General features: G+C 37.5%; 1 protein-coding gene and 1 pseudogene across 3 annotated transcripts in view; both read right to left on the reverse strand.

The window, feature by feature from the left end:
- ADGRB3 (adhesion G protein-coupled receptor B3) overlaps positions 1-19,564 on the reverse strand; it is an 856,417-nt gene that overhangs the window by 694,888 nt on the left and 141,965 nt on the right. The window lies entirely within an intron of this gene.
- On the reverse strand, positions 4,388-5,296 carry LOC110139338 (large ribosomal subunit protein uL16-like; annotated as a pseudogene).

Raw genomic sequence — 19,564 nt, forward strand, 5'->3', positions numbered from 1 at the left:
AAATCATACACAGACCTTGGTTATTTGATTTTTATGACTGCTCACTTTAAAATCCCTTAAGGAAAAATATTTTCCACACTCTGTTTATTCTGTTTTTGAAGTCACCAAAATCTGACATGTGGAAACTGAAACAGTTCACTAATTAAAGTAGAAGTTTACATAGCAAAAGTGTAAGTTAAATATTTAAGATAATTCATTACAATCTACTCATGGCAGTGTTCTTCACTTGATCAATGTAAAAGAACATTCACTCGGCATCCGTGGACTAAGAGAAAGCAATGTGCTGTTCCAGCCACACCGCCCCGGTCACCTCTCTAAAAGCCGAGCAATGGTAAGATGACCTCCAACAGGAGCAATTAGCTTTTCAGTGCCTAATAAGGAAGTCGTACAAAAATGTTTGCTGAATAAAGTCCCCTGTGTAAAAGCAATGAGTCAAGGATATGAAGCTGGGCATCTCTGCCTCCAGGAAAGACCCATCTCACCACAAGGCCCCCACCCCACACCCGTCCTCAGGGGTCACAGCATGTGGGCTCCAGCACTAGGCCTATGTCTCATCTCAACTTCTCTGAGGTCAGTTTTTTCTTATTAGCAACTAACAAGTTGGTGAAATTTGGTAAGTACTTTTCTAGTTATAATGAGACCCAAAGAATAATGTTACATTATAGTTTCAAAATGGTGTGAATAAATTTTACTCCTTTTCTAAAGATGTTTTATAATTTTATGAAGACAGGATTATTTGTAATTCAAAATAATTTTAATGAAATACTCATATTATATTCATATATATCATATATTCACCAACCAGAAAATGAATTAATAGCTGCTCCCTTTGAGGGCCTTTTTTTTAAAAAGCTGCTTGGCATTCTATGTGACTAGATTCTTAGAATTCAGCCTATCAACTTCATTGCCTCATTTACTCTAATGGTAAAATTAATACTTTCATATTACACATATTTCTTTCAACATCTTCAACCCTAATTTAAGCTATTTGAATTATAATCTATACAAGGTTATTATGGCATTTTGCAAATTTGAATTTATTTTTTATTTTATAGAGGAGAAATTTCTTTGCATAGTTTTAAAAATTCTGAGCTATTTACATAAATTTGATGTGTTCAATGTCATAGAAATAAACCAATGTCTTCTGAATTTTCATTAGAATAGTCTTCAAATACATGCTCACTAATTCTGAGAAACTAAGGTGAATAATGGCCAAAACAAAATTCTTTTTGAAAAACAAGGAGGGCAAGTCTGAGTAACAGGAAGGGCAAAACATGAGTCTTCCTTGTCAATTACAAACAGCCCATCAGAGTAACAGGTTCTCTTAGAGAGAAAAAATTACTTATTCCATCTAGATTGCTGGTGGGTGTGGCATTAGAAATTTTGAATCAAGCAAAATATATAAAGTTTCCCAACTGTTCTATCAACTAATTTTAGTTCCTCTTTTTGTTTTCCTGGCACACATTCTAGATTGCAGATGCTAATGAGAGGCAAAAAAGCAAGAGATAACGCACAGAGTGATTAGAAGAGGGTCTACACACTCCCAACCTTAGAACTGAGACAGAAACATGCATCACCAAAGTTACAATATCAGTGATTCAGGCAACCACTTATCAGACAGTGAGCGCTGCTGTTCCCTTAATGTATTCCTTCCAGAGTGCCTGTCTTACTGGCCAAAGAATCAATAAGAGCCCTGGGATAAAAATGAGAATGAAGTCTCAGAATCCAATTACTGAGGTTTGTGTATAAAACAGCAGAAAACAAAATATGCAGATTTCTTTTTCTCATTCTATTAGGATGATAAAGACAGTAGTTGTCTGTTCACAATGAAGACAGCCAGAGTAATTCAAACTACTGAATGCACAAAGAAATGCCATGCCATATTTTTAATGAATGAGCTTCAGTTAATTTCAATAGGAAGTCATTAAAAATTTAAGGCATTTTCTCAAGGGTGAATTCTCAGCTTCCCCCAACCAGACTGAGAATACACACAGTTTAGAAATTACTTCTTACCTGATGGATAGCTATACTTCTAAATTTCTTTAATAAAATCTATTTCAAACATTGTTATCAGAACTTCATTTCCTAAACACAGTAAGAAAAAAACACTGTTATATGATATTTGTTTTCATAAAATTTAGAACTTAATTTTGAATATTTAATACTTTCAAAAACAATAAACTGAGATTATACCAGATCAAAATCCATATTAATATATTTCAAATGTATTATGAACCTCTATGCTAGAGTATTTAATGTAGATTGAAATGTCTTTTATAACTTTAATTATGCCATATATCAAGTGAATTTGTTTTACAAACAAAGGCTTGCAATCAGAATGGGAACAAAAAATTGACATTTGTGCTTTGTAGATGTTTTATTTGAATAAATGCTTTTTAAGTTTTGACAGTGAATACACATCTTTCTTCTTCATCTTCTCTAAGCTAAAGGAGATTTACACACAGTCACTAAGAAATAAACTGAAATAAAGGCATACCTTAGAGATTCAGTGCAGGCTCAGTTCTTGACCACCACAATAAAGCAAATATCACAACAAAGAAAGCCTTTTTGGAATGTCTGTCTTTTTCTTGTCTATTTGGTAAATTTTTACTCATTCTTCTATACAGGCACACCTTAGATATATCAGTTCAGTTCAGTTCAGTCGCTCAGTTGTGTCCGACTCTTTCCGACCCCATGAAAAGCAGCACACCAGGCCTCCCTGTCCATCACAACTATCGGAGTCTACTCAAACTCATGTCCATCGAGTTGGTGATGCCATCCAGCCATCTCATCCTCCATCATCCCCTTCTCCTCCTGCCCCCAATCCCTCCCAGAATCGCATGAGGCAGCCAAAGTATCAGTCCTTCAAATGAGCACCCAGGACTGATCTCCTTTAGGATGGACTGGTTGGAGCTCCTTGCAGTTCAAGGGACTCTCAAGAATCTTCTCCAACACCACAGTTCAAAAGCATCAATTCTTCGGTGCTCAGCTTTCTTCACAGTCCAACTCTCACACCCATACATGACCACTGGAAAAACCATAGCCTTGACCAGATGAACCTTTGTTGGCAAAGTAATGTTTCTGCATTTTAATATGCTATCTAGATTGGTCATAACTTTCCTTCAAAGGAGTAAGCATCTTTTAATTTCATGGCTGCAATCACCATCTGCAGTGATTTTGGAGCCCAAAAAAATAAAGTCTGATACTGCTTCCACTGTTTCCTCATCTATTCCCCAAGAAGTGATGGGACCAGATGCCATGATCTTAGTTTTCTGAATGTTGAGCTTTAAGTCAAGTTTTTCACTCTCCTCTTTCACTTTCATCAAGAGGCTTTTCAGTTCCTCTTCACTTTCTGCCATAAGGGTGGTGTCATCTGCATATCTGAGGTTATTGATATTTCCCCCGGCAGTCTTGATTCCAGCTTGTGCTTCTTCCAGCCAGCATTTCTCATGATGTACTCTGCACAGAAGTTAAATAAGCAGGGTGACAATATACAGCCCTGACGTACTCCTTTTCCTATTTGGAACCAATCTGTTGGTCCACGTCCAGTTCTAATTGTTGCTTCCTGACCTGCATACAGGTTTCTCAAGAGGCAGGTCAGGTGGTCTGGTATTCCCATTTCTTTCAGAATTTTCCACAGTTTATTGTGTTCCACACAGTCAAAGGCTTTGGCATAGTCAATAAAGCAGAAATAGATGCTTTTTCTGGAACTCTCTTGCTTTTTCAATGATACAGTGGATGTTGGCAATTTGATCTCTGGTCTTCTGCCTTTTCTAAAACCAGCTTGAACATCTGGAAGTTCACGGTTCATGTATTGCTGAAGCCTGGCTTGGAGAACTTTGAGCATTACTTTACTAGCATGTGAGATGAGTGCAATTGTGCAGTAGTTTGAGCATTCTTTGGGATTACCTTTCTTTGGTATTGGAATGAAAACTGACCTTTTCCAGTCCTGTGGCCACTGCTGAGTTTTCCAAATTTGCTGGCATATTGAGTGCAGCACTTTCACAGCATCATCTTTCAGGATTTGAAATAGCTCAACTGGAATTCCATCACTTCCACTAGCTTTGTTCGTAGTGATGCTTTCTAAAGCCCACTTGACTTCACATTCCAGGATATCTGTGTCATCGTGATTATCTGGGTCGTGAATATCTTTTTTGTACAGTTATTCTGTGTGTTCTTGCCCCCTCTTCTTAATATCATCTGCTTCTGTTAGGTCCATACCATTTCTGTTCTTTAGCGAACCCATCTTTGCATAAAATATTCCCTTGGTATCTCTAATTTCCCTGAAGAGATCTCTAGTCTTTCTCATTCTATTGTTTTCCTCTATTTCTTTGCGTTGATCGCTGAGGAAGGCTTTCGCGTCTCTCCTTGCTAATCTTATACACACACACACACACACACATATATATATATATATTTTTTGGACAGGAAATAGAATTTATTGGTGAGCATGTTGAAGGAGGGGACAGCGCTGATGCTCTCATGAGTGCAGGGCCCGCCATTTGTCCAGAAGACCACGATTAGGGATATATTAGACCCCACAGCCAACCGGGATGAGCAGCTTTTCTGCCACTATGTTTTCAAATTCCTCTGCATTAAACTGAGTAAATCCCCAGAAGACGTGGATCTCCTTGCAGCCCCGGAACGTGAACTCGGCCTGACGGAGGGCTTCGATCACATGCCCTTTGTCCTGCAGCTTGGTGCAGACGGGAGTTATCACTTGGCCAGTGTGTACCCTGGCCGCTGTGCCCAGGGGCTTTCCAAAGACACTGCACATATTTGTCTGGAGTCTATCAGCTCCAGCACAAGACAACATCCTGCAGATGTGGGTAACGTGGAAGGGGTAGAGCCACACTCGGATGAAACCAACCACACTCGGATGTGAAAACCATCTTTGCCGCCGCTTTTTGCCACGTACTTGTTGGCACAGATAGGAGCAGCCTCCAGGGCTTCAGAGGAGAGCTTCTCATGCTCATCTGACACCGTGGGCCACAGAGTGGGAACTCATCCACTTCGGCCCTCTTATGCCCCAAGTCGAAGATGCGGATCTCAGCAACAGGGACACCTTGGCAGAAGCGGGACCTCGGGTACAGCTTGTTCTTACAATACCGGTAACATTGGGCGAGGCGGCGGCCCATGGCGACACCCGGATCTCCAGCGACATGCCGAAGGGAAAAAGCACACCTTTGCCATACCGTGGGCTTCATTCCTCACTGCTGCAATAAGGTGAATATTGCAATAATGTGAATCACAGTGAATTTCTGGTTTCCCATTGCATATAAAACTTATGCTTACACTATGCTGTAGTCTATTAAGTGTGCATTATGTCTGAAAGACAATGTGCAAACCCAAATGTTAAAGTATTTTATTGCTAAAACATGCTAACCATCATGTGAGCCTTCATCAAGTTGCAATCTTGTTGCTGGTACAGGGTGTTGCCCTGAGGTTGATGACTGCTGACCAATCAGCGTGGTTGGCTGCTGAAGCGTGGGGTGACTGCAACAATTCCTTAAACTGAGGCAGTGATGAAGTTTGTGACATATTTTCCTTTCAGGAATGATTTCTCTGTAGGAAGCAGTGCTATTTGATAGCATTTTACATACAGGAGAAGTTCCTTGAAGTCAATCCTCTCAAACCCTGGCGATGCTTTATCAACTAAATTGATGCAATATTCTAAATCCTTTGCTGTTATTTCAGCAATCTTTACAGCATTTTCACCAGGAATCATTTTCTGTGCTCATCCATAAGAAGCAACTCCTCAAATGTTAAAATTTTACCGTGAAATTGCAGCAATTCAGTCAAAACCTCAGATTCCACTTCTAACTCTAGTTTTTTCTGTCATTTCCATGACACCTGCAGTAACTTCCTCCACGAAGCTTTGGACCCTTCAGTCATCCATGAGGATTGAAATCGATCTTACATCCCTGTTGATATTTGGACCTCTTCCTATGAGTCACAAATGTTTTTTAATGGCATCTAGAATGGTGAATCCTTTCCAGAATGTTTTCAATTGATTTTACCCAAATATATTAGAGGAATCACTGTCTAAGGTAGCCATAGCCTTAAACATGCATTATTTAATAAAATCTGAAAGTCAAAATGACTCCTTGATCCATGGGCTATAGAATGGATGCTGTGTTTCCAAGCATGAAAACATCCCTCCCATCCATCTCCACTGGAGCTCTTTGGGGACCAGGTACATTGTAAATGAGCAGCAACATTTTGAAAGGAATCTTTTTCCTGGGCAGTAGGTCTCAGCGGTGGCCTTAAAATATTCAGTAATCCATGTTGTAAACAGATGTGTTGTCATGAAGACTTGTTACATTAACAGACTTCAGGCAGAGTAGCCTCAGCATAGTTCTCAAGGGCCCCAGATTTCTCAGAATTGGTGAGTGATTGCTGGCTTCAACTTAAATACCAGCTGCATTAGCCCTTAACAAGAGAGGCAGCCTGTTTTTTGAAGCTTTGAAGCTAGGCAGTGTCTTCTCTTCTCCCTCCATGAAAGTCCTAGATGGCATCTTCTTCCAGTATAAGACTGTTTCATCTAAACTGAAAATCTGTTGTTTAGGGTTGCTACCTCCATTTATGATCTTAGCTAGATCTGCTAGGTGACTTGCTGTTTCACCTTACACTTCTATGTTATGGAGATGGCGTCCTTCCTTCAGCTTCGGAAACCGACCTCTGCTAGCTTCAGACTTTTCTTTCACAGCTTCCTCAGCTCTCTTAGACTTCGTAGAATTAAGAAGAGTTTGCTCTGGATTAGGCTTAAGGGAATGTTGTAGCTGATTTGATCTTCTGTCCAGACCACTAAACCTTTCTCCATATCGGTAGTAAGGTAGTTTGCTTTCTTATCCTTTGTGTGTTCACCAGGGTTGCACTTTTAATTTCCTTTAAGACTTTTCCTTTACGTTCAAAACTTGGCTAACTGTTTGGCCCAAGAGGCCTCGCTCTTGGCCAGTCTTGGCTTATGACACGTCTTCCTCATGAAGCTGAATCATTTCTAGCTTTTGATTTAAAGTGAGAGACATGTGCCTCTTGCTTTCAACTGAACACTTGTAGGGTGATTAATTGTCCTAATTCAATATTGTTGTATCCCAAGGACAGGGAGAGAGGCAGGAAATAGTAGAGCAGTCAGAACACACATGTTTTTCATTTAAATTCACCATGTTACATGGGCACAGTTCATTATGTCCCCAAACAATTACCATGGTAATAACAAGAATCACTGGTCACAGATCACCATAACCAATAATAAAAATGTTGGAAATATGAGAATGACCAATATGAAACAAAGATGCAAAGTGAGACAATGCTATTGGAAAACCGGTGCTGACAGACTTGCTAAATGTGGGGTTGTGAAGGTTTCTTCAACATGTAAAAAACACATTATTTAAAAAGTGCAATAAAACAGGCTTTGTCTATATTGTAGAATAAATTCAGCTTTATCTCTAGAAAAAGCAGTTTTAGTTTGAGGCAGACATTCTGAAATACACCAAGCATGATATTTTAATAGAGACTCTCTTGTCCAAGGTTACATGTGCTGCAGCTCAGGACAGGCTGCCCCCAAATATGCCAAAGTGGCATATTGATTATTTTGAAGTGAGATGACTGGAGAGCCAGCTGGAACAAAAAGAACATTCTGGCCCTCCGTTGTCTCCATGAGAGCAGGAAACAAAGCTCCCATGGGAAGCTGCCCTACCTTTGGCAGTGGACGGAGGGCATCCTTATTGACAGAGAGAGGGGATTCAAGGTCCGGAAAGCTGTCTAAACAAAGTGTGTTACCTCTTCATTTATCTGCTACCCCAAGCAAAACCTCTTAGTTTCATCAAATATTCACAAATACTTGATTCTTAGTCTAAAGGGTATATCAACAACCTGATGCAATCACTTCTTAACTCCCTTACCTATAGGGCCTCGACATTTACACAAATCAAATTTGGTTTTCTCCCGTTAATCCATCTATGTCAATCTGATTATTAGGTTAGCCAAAAGACCTCAGAAGGGTAGAGGAACACCCCTCCCTCAAAACATGAAAGCTTCACAGTAGAACTGCTGTATCTACTAATACTTTACAATTTCATTTCCTTTTCTTTATTGTCAAAACCTAGAAAATAACCTTTAATGTATAAAATGTAACAGCTATGATTTTTATCATACATGTGCACAGTACACATTTTTAAGTTTAATATTTTTTAATTTAAAGAATCACAGATATTTTTCAACAAAAAGTTTTATTACATTATTATTTTAAAGGGAAATATTATGTGTAACTTTGCCCCTGGAATCTTTTAAATTGCAACTTCCCAAAGTGTAGCTAAATCAGTATTGTAATGTTATTTATTCTAATTCATAAAACTTAAAAGATGGGCCAACATATTGATTATTTCTACATCAGGGATGTGAAGATACTAAAACAAGTAATTTATGCTTCTAGAAACATATAATTAAGGAGCTAAAAATAAATAACCTTTAAAAAAGCACTTTTATTTTAAAGAAAGCCTAGAGTTTCAGAGAACATAGACTATTAGAGAGAATGTAATTCATGCAGCACTGGGAAATACGACCATGTGTAGTCAGAATGTCCCTGAGAAACCTAGAGAAGAGTGGGCTGATGCAATTTATGTTGGGAACCATGGATTATAAACCAGTGCCTTACGAATGAATTATTGTTCCTTAATCAGATTTCATCAAGTTGATCTCTCCATCAGTAGTTGATTTATGTATTTATGACTCACAGTACTGTATATTTGCATCACGAATAAACTATAACTTTTTTCTATAGGGAATTTTCTACTGATATATCTCTTTTGGAGATCGTTCAAGTAGGAGTAGTGGTTGTAGCTAGTAGCAAAGTATCTAAAAAGAAGTTAGACAAGAAGTAATAAAAATATTTTTAAAATGACTACTGACTGGGATCCTTTCATGGACTTGTTAATAGTCTGTAAGGGGAATGGTTCATTAAAACAATCAAGAAAACAGAAGTCAAGTAAGTATATAATTATGTTCAAAATAGCTTCTTCTAAGAAGGCTTAGAAATTGCATTAAAGTGAAATAATGTTATTTTTGATCACTAGGTGGAAAATTGTCCATACAATCTATAATTCCAGATCTAGAAGTAATGCAGTACCAAAAATCCATGCATTTCTGTATGTAGAGTTATTGCGTGTATGAACTGGTATAGACTCTGTAAAACAGTGCTCAATATGTGTATACTCCTGTGAAAAGTTTACACTACCATCTTTCTAAATTCCATATATATGTGTTAGTATATTGTAATGGTCTTTATCTTTCTGGCTTACTTTTGGACTCTGTGGAGAAGGTGAGGTTGGGATGTTTCGAGAGAATAGCATCGAAACATGTATATTATCTAGGGTGAAACAGATCACCAGCCCAGGTTGGATGCATGAGACAAGTGATCGGGGCTGGTGCACTGGGAAGACCCAGAGGGATCAGGTGGAGTGGGAGGTGGGAGCGGGGATTGGGATGGGGAATACATGTAAATCCACGGCTGATTCATGTCAATGTATGACAAAACCACTACAATATTGTCAAGTAATTAGCCTCCAACTAATAACAATTAATGGAAAAAAAAAAGAAAAAGAAAAGTTCACACTACATAGGAAGCAGCTAGTGCAGTAACCCCAGGAAAAGCTTTAGCCAAAATCTCATTTTATAGAAAACATAAAAAACTGAAAATAAATAATCTGAGCATTCAGTAGAATAAGCTAAAAAAAAAAGAAAGAATACAAGAAATGTAAGGAGTAGAAATAACTGAGGGAAAAGGGAATTAAATGAACTGGAACCTGAGAATGAAAACACAACTGATATGGTCGATAAAAGTAATTCCCTGTATTTTGAAGTAGAGCCCAAAATATGTCTGACAAAATTAAACAAAAACAACATAATAGCTCATACAATATAGAGATGTAAAACAGATATGTCTCTATATAAACTTTTTATTTTAAAATATATATTATCATTAAAATATTCACTATATTTGAAAACATAAGTGAAACAATTTCTAGAAATTTCTTAATATTTAGGAATACACATTACCAAAATTGACCAAAGACTAAAAATTGGTGTCTCATCCAGAAGCATTTTGCAAAGATTATTTTTCTAAAATTTCATCTAATAGGTAACTGTTTTACACATGGTCCATAATATAGAAAAAAATCCAAAATTATCCAATTTTATGAAACTGCTATAACTCGATCTTAGGATGATATAAGGCACCTCATGTGAAGAAAATTATAAGCTTGTCAAACTTATAAATAAAGATGAATTAAAAAGGACAAGAACCTTGCAGGGATTGATAATGATAACACACTGTGATCTGTGCAGCATAATTAACCCAACATTCTGCTGCAGCCATATATTTAAAATATTTATATATCACAGACAAGAAAGTTGTTTTCAATAAAGCTCCAAATTTAGAAAATCTACCAATGTTATTTCATCACATAAATGATATGATCAAAGTTAACAGATGAAGAAAATATATTTGATAAACCTTAATTCCTATTCATGAATGAAAGCACCATAAAAAATACTAGGGAGTAGAAAGTTACTTCCTTAGTCTATGAAAGACAGTTCTCCCTCTTCCTCAAGAAGACAAATCTAAAGAAAAATCATCTCTGACTGGTGTAACTTTACTAGCATTCAGTAAGAATCAACGCGTTAGTGTTTGGCATCCTGCAATGTTACAGCTCAGTTATCGTATTTTTTATCTCTTTTTTTCTAACTGAATCTTGATTTTCTCTAAAACTCTGACCTGTTTTAACTTTTACTTGCTCTAGAACTTTATTCAATAAAAGTGAAAGGTATTTTGCAGGCAAGCCTTTGCAAGAACATTAAACATTGATTATAAGGATTGTATAAGAAACCAACTGTACACATAAATTTTATAAAGCTCAATTTCTACTCATATCTAAAAACATTATTTTAAAAAAGGAATAGAGACAACTAAGGAAAAAGAACATTTTTCCCAAAACAAGCAAATAACATTAAATAATCCTTAGTAATCAATCCTCAGATGCATTTCTATTAAAACCAGAAATAAGATATGCATACTTGCTATCACTTCTAATAATATCTCATTAACATGTAAAATGTACATCCCCAACATCCAGTAATTCTTGCAGCAGAAAGAAATCCTTTAATAGGTGGGTACTTGAAAATGTTTCTTTATAATAGGGAACATAAAATAGCAATATAAAAGCTCACCAATATGACACAAAAGAATAAAATAAGTAGTCCATTTTTTTGAATCATTAAAACACAACAGTTAAAAGCAGATTTCTCTCTTAAACATGTGTGTGTGTATCAAAAAGTTCATCTGAGTGTCATAATATTAATAAAGTAAAACAACCTAAATAACTACATACAGGAGTGTTTTATAGAAACATAAAAAGTTAGGCTCAAGTTTAAATTATGACAGAATTTAGTGAGTTACCTGAAATCTAATATCTGTGTCCCTCTCCTGGAAATCACAGAGACTGTAAAGTGAGATTCACAGAGGATTAAATGTGATATTACAAGTAAACCACTTATCAGAGTTTCTGACACTCTGATAAGATTTCAGAAAAGGACAGGCGCTTTTATTATTGTTACTATAATTCCTATTTTATTATTTATATCTGTAGTCAAATTATTTGATAATTTTATTTGGATTTCAATTATCAGTGATCATATGGTAATATCATTTAACTTTATAATATTGCATTTAAAATATATGCAAAAAAATATATATGCAAATGTGATATAATTTATTCATTGATTTCTTGCTTAGGTGAAATGTTAGAATGCATTTATATCTTTTTTATTTCTGTTTACTTTTCAAATAGTTATTTATCAGTCCTACTTATTAAACTCATTGATGCATCAATTTGGGGGTCACATCTATTACTTGTTACATGTTTACTCATACTTGGGTTTATGAAGTAGTGGATTTATTTTGCCTGAAGCTTAGGCTTCATCTGTATAATACCAATTTAATTATTGTGCCATAGTAGGTTTTAGCACTGAGATTAAGTTGCTTATTATTACTCTCTTTTTTTTTTTTAACAAGCACAGATGTATTTCTCACTTGTTTGCTTTTCCATATAAACTCCAGGATTACTTTTATAAGTTCTTAAAAAATGAATCAAAAAAAAAAAAAAAAAACCAGAGGAAAGGAAGGATGACAAAAAAGTAGAGAGAAGGTTAAAGAGAAAAAGGAGGGGAAAATGGGAAACAGGGCAAAGATAAAAATGCTGCACCAATATGTAGGGTTCAGCTTCCCAGGAGGTGCAGTGGTAAAGAATACATCTGCCAGTGCAGGAGACTCGGGACACACAGACTTGATCCCTGGGTCAGGAAGATCCCCTGGAGAAGGAAGTGGCAACCCACTCCAGAATTCTTGCCTGGAAAAGTCCGTGGATAGAGAGTCCTGGTGGGACTGTAGCCTATGGGGTCGCGAAGAGTCAGACACAACTGAGCGACTAAGCACGCACAAAAACATAGGGTGGTTTGGAGAACAGTGATAGTCGTCAAATACTCGGTTTAGCCAGCAAGGGACATGGTACATCTCTCTATGATATTTAAATATATTTGCATATTTTAGCTTAAAGTAGATTTTAAATATGGTGCTATGGTTTAAATCATTGGATGAATGGTGAGAATAAAAATCTGTCATTCTTTAAATACCACTTGATATATTGCACATCACTCATATGTGGAATCTAAAATATGACACAAATGAACTTATCTTTGCAACAGAAACAGACTCACAGGCACAGAAAACACACTTGTGGTTGCCAATGGGGGGAGGAGTGGATGAGAGCTGGATTGGGAGTCTGGGATTAGTGGATGCAAACTAGTACATATAGAATGGATAGACAACAGGCCTTACTCTATAGCACAGGGAACCATCTTCAACATCCTGTGAAAAACCATAATGAAAAAGGACATGAAAAAGAGTTTATATGTATGTATAATTGAATCAAATACTCTGCTGCATAGTAGAAATTATACAATACTGCAAATCACCTATACTTCAGAAAAGCAAATTAAAAAAATAAATATGTCATTTTTATGTAAAATATTAGGCAATAAAATGTTCATATACAATACTTCTCAGGTAACCACAAACTTGACTTATATATTATCTAGTTGGTCTCATGAAAACATTTCCCATCTTTCCATTACTATTTTGGAAGATAGGCAAGTATGATGATAAGGAGAAAAATCTGACAGTAAAATAGATTAGCAGTTTCATATTTAAAAAACTCAAGACTTAATATGAGTTGGATCACCCACCAGAGAACAGAACCTAAAAGAAGAGTAAGGAGAAAATGAACAGGCTACTTAACACCAACTGCAGTCTATACAATAAAGCAGAGCATACATTGACATGAATCAGCCACAGGTGTACATGTGTCCCCCCCAACCCTGAAACCCCCCACCTCCTGCCCCATCCCATCCCACAGGGTTGTCCCAATGCACCAGCTGTGAGTGCCCTGTATGGCAAAAACCACTATAATATTGTGAAGTAATTAGCCTCCAATTAAAATTAACTAACATAAAAAATAAAACAGAAAATGTATGGCTGAACCATACAGACTGTGGTCATAGAAGCATAGTAACACTGTGGACTCCTTGAAGAAAACCTACTCAATATTCTCTAATAGTCTATATGGGGAAAGAATGTGAAAAAAAATCTATACGTGTAACTGAATCACTTCGCTGTACCCTGAAGCTAACACAACACTGTAAATCCATTCCACTATTGTTGTTGTGTGCGTCCCTGGTAGCTCAGCTGGGAAAGAAGCCGCCTGCAATGCAGGAGACCCCGGTTCGATTCCTGGGTCCAGGAGATCCGCTGGAGAAGCGATAGGCTACCCACTCTGTATTCTGGCCTGGAGAATTCCATGGACAGAGGAGCCTGGCAGGCTACAGTCCATGGGGGTCATTGAGAGTCAGACATGACTGAGTGATTTCCAATTCACAGTTGTTAGTCGCTAAGTTGTGTCCAACTCTTTGGAGACCCCCTGAACTCTAGCCTACTAGGTGATCTTCTGTCCATACTTCAATATAAAATAAAAATTAAAAGAAAAAAAAAGAAAAGAAAACCAAGCAATGCCTCTGCAGGTACTCAGAGGGGCTGCCAGGGATACTGAAGGACTGGCCAGACCACACTAAATGTGAAGATACATCAGTGGATGCAGAGTCCAATTCAGGCCCAAGGGAGCCAGCACCAGAGACTGTGGGCAGACACAGCCTGCCCCCAGGAGGCGCCAACTAAATCCTGGTTGAGTCAAAAGATGGAACCGAATAGGGAAGTTGAGGGTGTCTGCGTAAAGTCACAGATGCGACTGGGATCTGTATGGGCATGGAGCTGAGCTGGCTGCAGGAACCTCCCCAGCACTTGCTGCTCTGAACTTGCGACCTCAGGACCACCCAGCAGGGCCCAGAACACAGGGAGGTTGCCGGAAAGGAAACCTGGTGAACTGACTTCTTTTTTCCCAACACACAAATAGCCCAAGCTATTTAGCTAGAATGCAAGGTGAAAAAAAAAATGCTGATATATTTTTAAAATTATATGTTTGGCAAAAAGAAAAATGAGAGCATTTGAATAGTTTCCCTTGCTTCCCCTCTATATCATACATCTAACTGCAGCTGGCAAATGTATTCAGGGAACCGAATATGCTGCTCTTATAGCGTCAGCGCATGGGCTCCAATCGGATGCCGAATCCTGTTAGATTTCACACCCAGTTAGGTCTTACTGAGGGGAACATCACGGCAAACGGCACAGTCTTCTCTGGCTGGAATGAATCATTAAAAGAGAAAGCCCACCTGCAATGCAGCTGCTTCACAGACTCTTTGCCAGAAGCCACTGTTTAATAGAGCTGTGGGCATGTTATGTTTGTGGTCTTCCTTCTGACAAAAAGATGAGTTGGACTGAAGGTTTTCCTTGACTTGCTCTTATAGTTTCTATTTTTTTTTTTTTAAGGAAACAATACTTGGTAGTGTCATTTTATTTAGTTCTCTTCGAGGCAATCCTTTGATATTTTATGAATTACTTATCTCATTCTAATAAGGCTGAACATGGAAAATTAACCTCCTATACATTCCTAATTAGTTTTTAATGAATTTTAGCTTCTCTGTTAGGAAAAGATCTATCCAACTAACTACTAGGAATTTAATCTCCATTACTGAAGCATATGACAGCCATCCCAAGGGGAAAAATGTCCTTGAGGTGTGTGTGTGTGTGTGTGTGTGTGTGTGTGTGTGTGAGAGAGAGAGAGAGAGAGTGAGACAGGGAGTCATTCTCAGAAATAACTAAAATACCTAATTTTTTCCCTTCAACTTTGATTGCATATGGAGCCAGGATCATTTACAATTAATGAATGACTTCATTATGAAACACTGAGAAAAACAAAAATTATGATATTCAGATATACTGAATTGCTTGCTTCTGCTTATGCCCTATGCTTTTAATCAAGATTTAATAAAAAAAAATGGAACTAACTAGCTAATTACATAATTAAATTGAATTTTCCAACTTAAAACCACATTGACTAGAAGGAAACCAATGGCATACATAGTATAGTAAAAGGAATAATTTCAAAAAAATTAAGACATTACTTTAGTTAATGAACAAGCATTTGTGGGATTTTCCTATGCTAAATTTTATAATATATGGTAATTTAATAGAATAACTTGTGCTATTAACATTCATTTTCTTCAACTATAACCCTTGTTTTTCCCCTCTCAATTGACCTAGTTTCTTTGACTTTTCTGGAAAGAAAAGTTTTTACATATAGAGAAAATTTTCATTAATACAAGAAATAATCTATGTTTGAACTGTATTTTCGTTTAAGAAATACTGATATGCGTTTTGGAAATATCTTGTACACAAAGGAATCAATTTGATTTAAAGACTTCATGAGGACCATTTACATAACATTAGGCCATGTCAAAAGTGAAATGTAAAAGTAGTCTGGAATAAGGAAAGCAGTGGCCAAATATTTCACACACTATACTAAAAATCAAAAGAGGCCAGATTGCAATTAATGCGGACAATGGAGAGAAAGGATTTGCCAAGAATGTTGGTTAATGAGGGGCACACGTTTTTAGGCAAAGAAGGTGAATTATCTTTTAAGAACTGAATAGAACACCTAAAAAAAAGTTCAGAGTAACATATAAATCTTTTCTACTCATAAATAAATAGAAAATTAAATATTTTGGAATATATTGATTACATTTTCATTTTGTCTCAAGTATATGGAAAATAAATGCTTTTATTGAATAGATATATACTCTATATAAGTAATAATAGGTCACAAGCCATCAGAAAACCACATATTTAAATTACCCAGATTGTGTGTAATTTAGTGTCTGTTACTTTCTCAGCTGGTAAGGAAAACGTCAAGGTTGGTTGACACTTTATCATGAGGAGCCTCTCTCAATTGAATGATCTCTCTGGCTTTTTAAGCCACAAGAGTTTATGGCCTAGAATTTCATATTCTGGGTACCTACTATGTTTAAATAACTTTGAAATTATGCATGTTTGCAGGCATGTATATGTAAAACTGTCTCTGAAATCACTCATTTAAGGTAAAAAAAACTGGTTGAAATTCAAAATGAATGAATCAATGTAGTTACCCTAAGCAGCTTTTAGGATTAGGCGGTCAGACAAATACGTGACTCATTACCCTACAAGCAAAATAACATATGTCATAAAGCTCGAAACAGTTCTGAACACACACAATGGAAGGAATACTTATTCATTCAGCATGAGGAAATGAGTTACAACTGGAAGCTTTTTAACAATAAAAGTGACACAATGAAATTCATTCTCAATACTGATTTTGTTACAGTTTCGTTCCTGTAAGTGCAGGCCTATCAGGAAACAAGGGTGCTGAAAATGCCAGTGGTGATGACAGGGAAGCTGGGGGGATGCTGCTGCTGGTGACGGCTGGACTGACCACTTACTGAGTGCTTCATGTGCATCAAGAACTTGCTCAGAGTTACTATCCATTACCTCTAATCTTGATAGCAATTTTGTAAGGACAATTTTTCTCCTCTATATGAATGAATGAGCCTTAGAATAATTAAATAGCTCTCCTTGGGTCACACTCATGGATAATCAGAGGCCAGAACGGAAAGGTGGGTCTGCAAAATTCCACAACCCACATATGTAATCTTTCACCAGGATACTTTCTGTTAGTTCTAGGAGAGGGACACATATTCTAAAAACCAAGAAGACATAATAAGGAGTGTCTCATCAAAGCTGCAAGTGAAATCAAGCAGCAAGTAGCATAAATATTGTAAACAAATAACAAAATCAGTAACTTTAGAGGTCAGTGGTAATGCCAGAGAACATTGCCATGAGTAGTAACCATGGCAACCAGACTGTATGTGACTAAAATGGTGGTAAGATTCCAAGTAGTTTTCAGAGAGATAAGGAGACATGGTATTATTTTGAGGGAGGAAAGCAAGCCTAAAAGAAAGTTATTTCTTTTTCTTTTTTTTTTTTTTGTTTTGCTTATTGCAATAGGAAATTCTCAAGCATCTTTAGAGTTTGCAGAGAAAGAGCTGTAAAAAGAGAGGAAGAGACTTCAGGAGCACATAGGGAAATGAAGGGGCACAGAACTAGAGAAATGAAACTGCATGTGAATAAAAGCACAGCTAGATGAGCTGGTGAAACCCAAGGACTTAGAAACTCTAGGTATTTTATTTTCAAATCAGTGGTCAGGTAGATAAAGAATCTTATATTAGTGAGACCAATAGATGGAGATCAGTAAAGTGCCAAGATTCAGACACTAACTTCAGAGGTTCCACTTAGCAAACAGAGAGGGCCCAAGAATGAAATTTTTTTTCAAAGTACAGACAAATGGAGAGTCCATACAAAGCTGAAGGGGGTGAACAAAACACAGTGATGGGGAATCAGGCGATGCTCACACATCTGGGCAGGTCAGGGTCCTGGTTAAGAGAGATTCTGTTGTGGAAGAGGTTGTGCTCCTGATAAAGACCAGAAAGGCAGGGAAGGCTGACTACACACAGATCTATGACCAAACTGGAGGGAAGCTGACAGCATTCTCAACACTTTGTTCCTTCTAATTGTGCAGGGTAGCAGGGATCCAGGAGTGTGCAGAAGGCATGAAGACACGAGAAGAGCCAGGAGGTGTGTACCAGCCGTCCTGCGGACAGAATGAGAGCCCCAGACGTGAGAAATGGAGCTCAAAGCGGAAAGCACATGTTCTGTGATTAAATGTCCATTATCGCGCTGTGAGGAACACGGTACCCAAACAGTCATAATCGCTCCTGAAAGCAAAAGTGGCCTCCGCACAGAAGCAGTGTGTGTGCAACTATTAGAAGATTGGGGCTTTGGGAATAAACAGTCAGTGTTCCTTGCAGCAACGTCTTCCAACATTAGATACAAACGTGTGAGAAACAAGACTGCCCCGAGCTCCCATCTGGTTCCTGTGTAGGGTGGGTAGCCCGTGCAGACCTGGAGAAATTTGTCTGGTACTGAACACGGCCTGCAGGAAAGCAAACACCTGCATGACATCCTAACAAATAGATTTCCTTTTTTTTAAGACTTTAAATTATTTTTAATTGAAATATAGTTGATTCACAATGTTGTGTTAGTTTCAGGTGTATAGCAAAATAAATTTCAGTTTATGTATTATATATATGTGTATATATGTATTTTATATATTTATATATATTTATATATATATATATATATTTATATATATATATGCTCCTCTTGTGGCTCAGCTGGTAATGAATCTGCCTGCAATGCAGGAGACCTGGGTTTGATCCCTGGGTTGGGGAGATCCCCCGGAGAAGGGAAAGGCTACCCACTCCAGTATTCTGGCCTGGAGAATTCCACGGACTGTACCGTCCATGGGGTAGCAAAGAGTCGGACACGACTGAGCAACTTTCACTTCACTTTATATGTGTGTGTGTGTTTTAGTCTCTCAGTTGTGTCCAACTCTTTGCAACCTCAAAGACTGTAGCCCACAAGGTTCCTCTGTCCATATTTTCTCCAGGCAAGAATATTGGAGTGGGTTGCCATTTCCTTCTCCAAGGGATCTTCCCAACCCAAGTATCAAATCTGGGTCTCCTGCACTGCAGGCAGATTCTTTACCATCTGAGCCAAATTTCATATATATATATATAAATATATATATGTATGTGTGTGTGTGTGTGTGTATATATATATATATAAAATAATGAATCTATAGACTGAACTATATATATACACATTATTTTGTAGATTCTTTTCTGTGATAGGTTATTACAAGATATTGAGTGGCAGTCCCATGCTACATAGCAGATCCTTGTTGATTATCTATTTTATATATACTAGTGTGTATATTTTTATCCCAAACCCCTGATCTATCCCTCCCACCTTTACCTTTTAGGAACCATAAGTTTGCTTTCCATGTCTCTGAGTCTATTTCTGTTTTGTAAATATGCAACCCTCCATCACTCCAGCAAACAGATGTCCTAAGCAGTGAGCCCGAGCACGGAGTCCCCGCTCTGACTGTACCTGGGCCTTCGCCGGCCG

This window comes from Odocoileus virginianus, chromosome 19, assembly GCF_023699985.2.
Source record: "Odocoileus virginianus isolate 20LAN1187 ecotype Illinois chromosome 19, Ovbor_1.2, whole genome shotgun sequence".
NCBI classification, from domain to species: domain Eukaryota; kingdom Metazoa; phylum Chordata; class Mammalia; order Artiodactyla; family Cervidae; genus Odocoileus; species Odocoileus virginianus.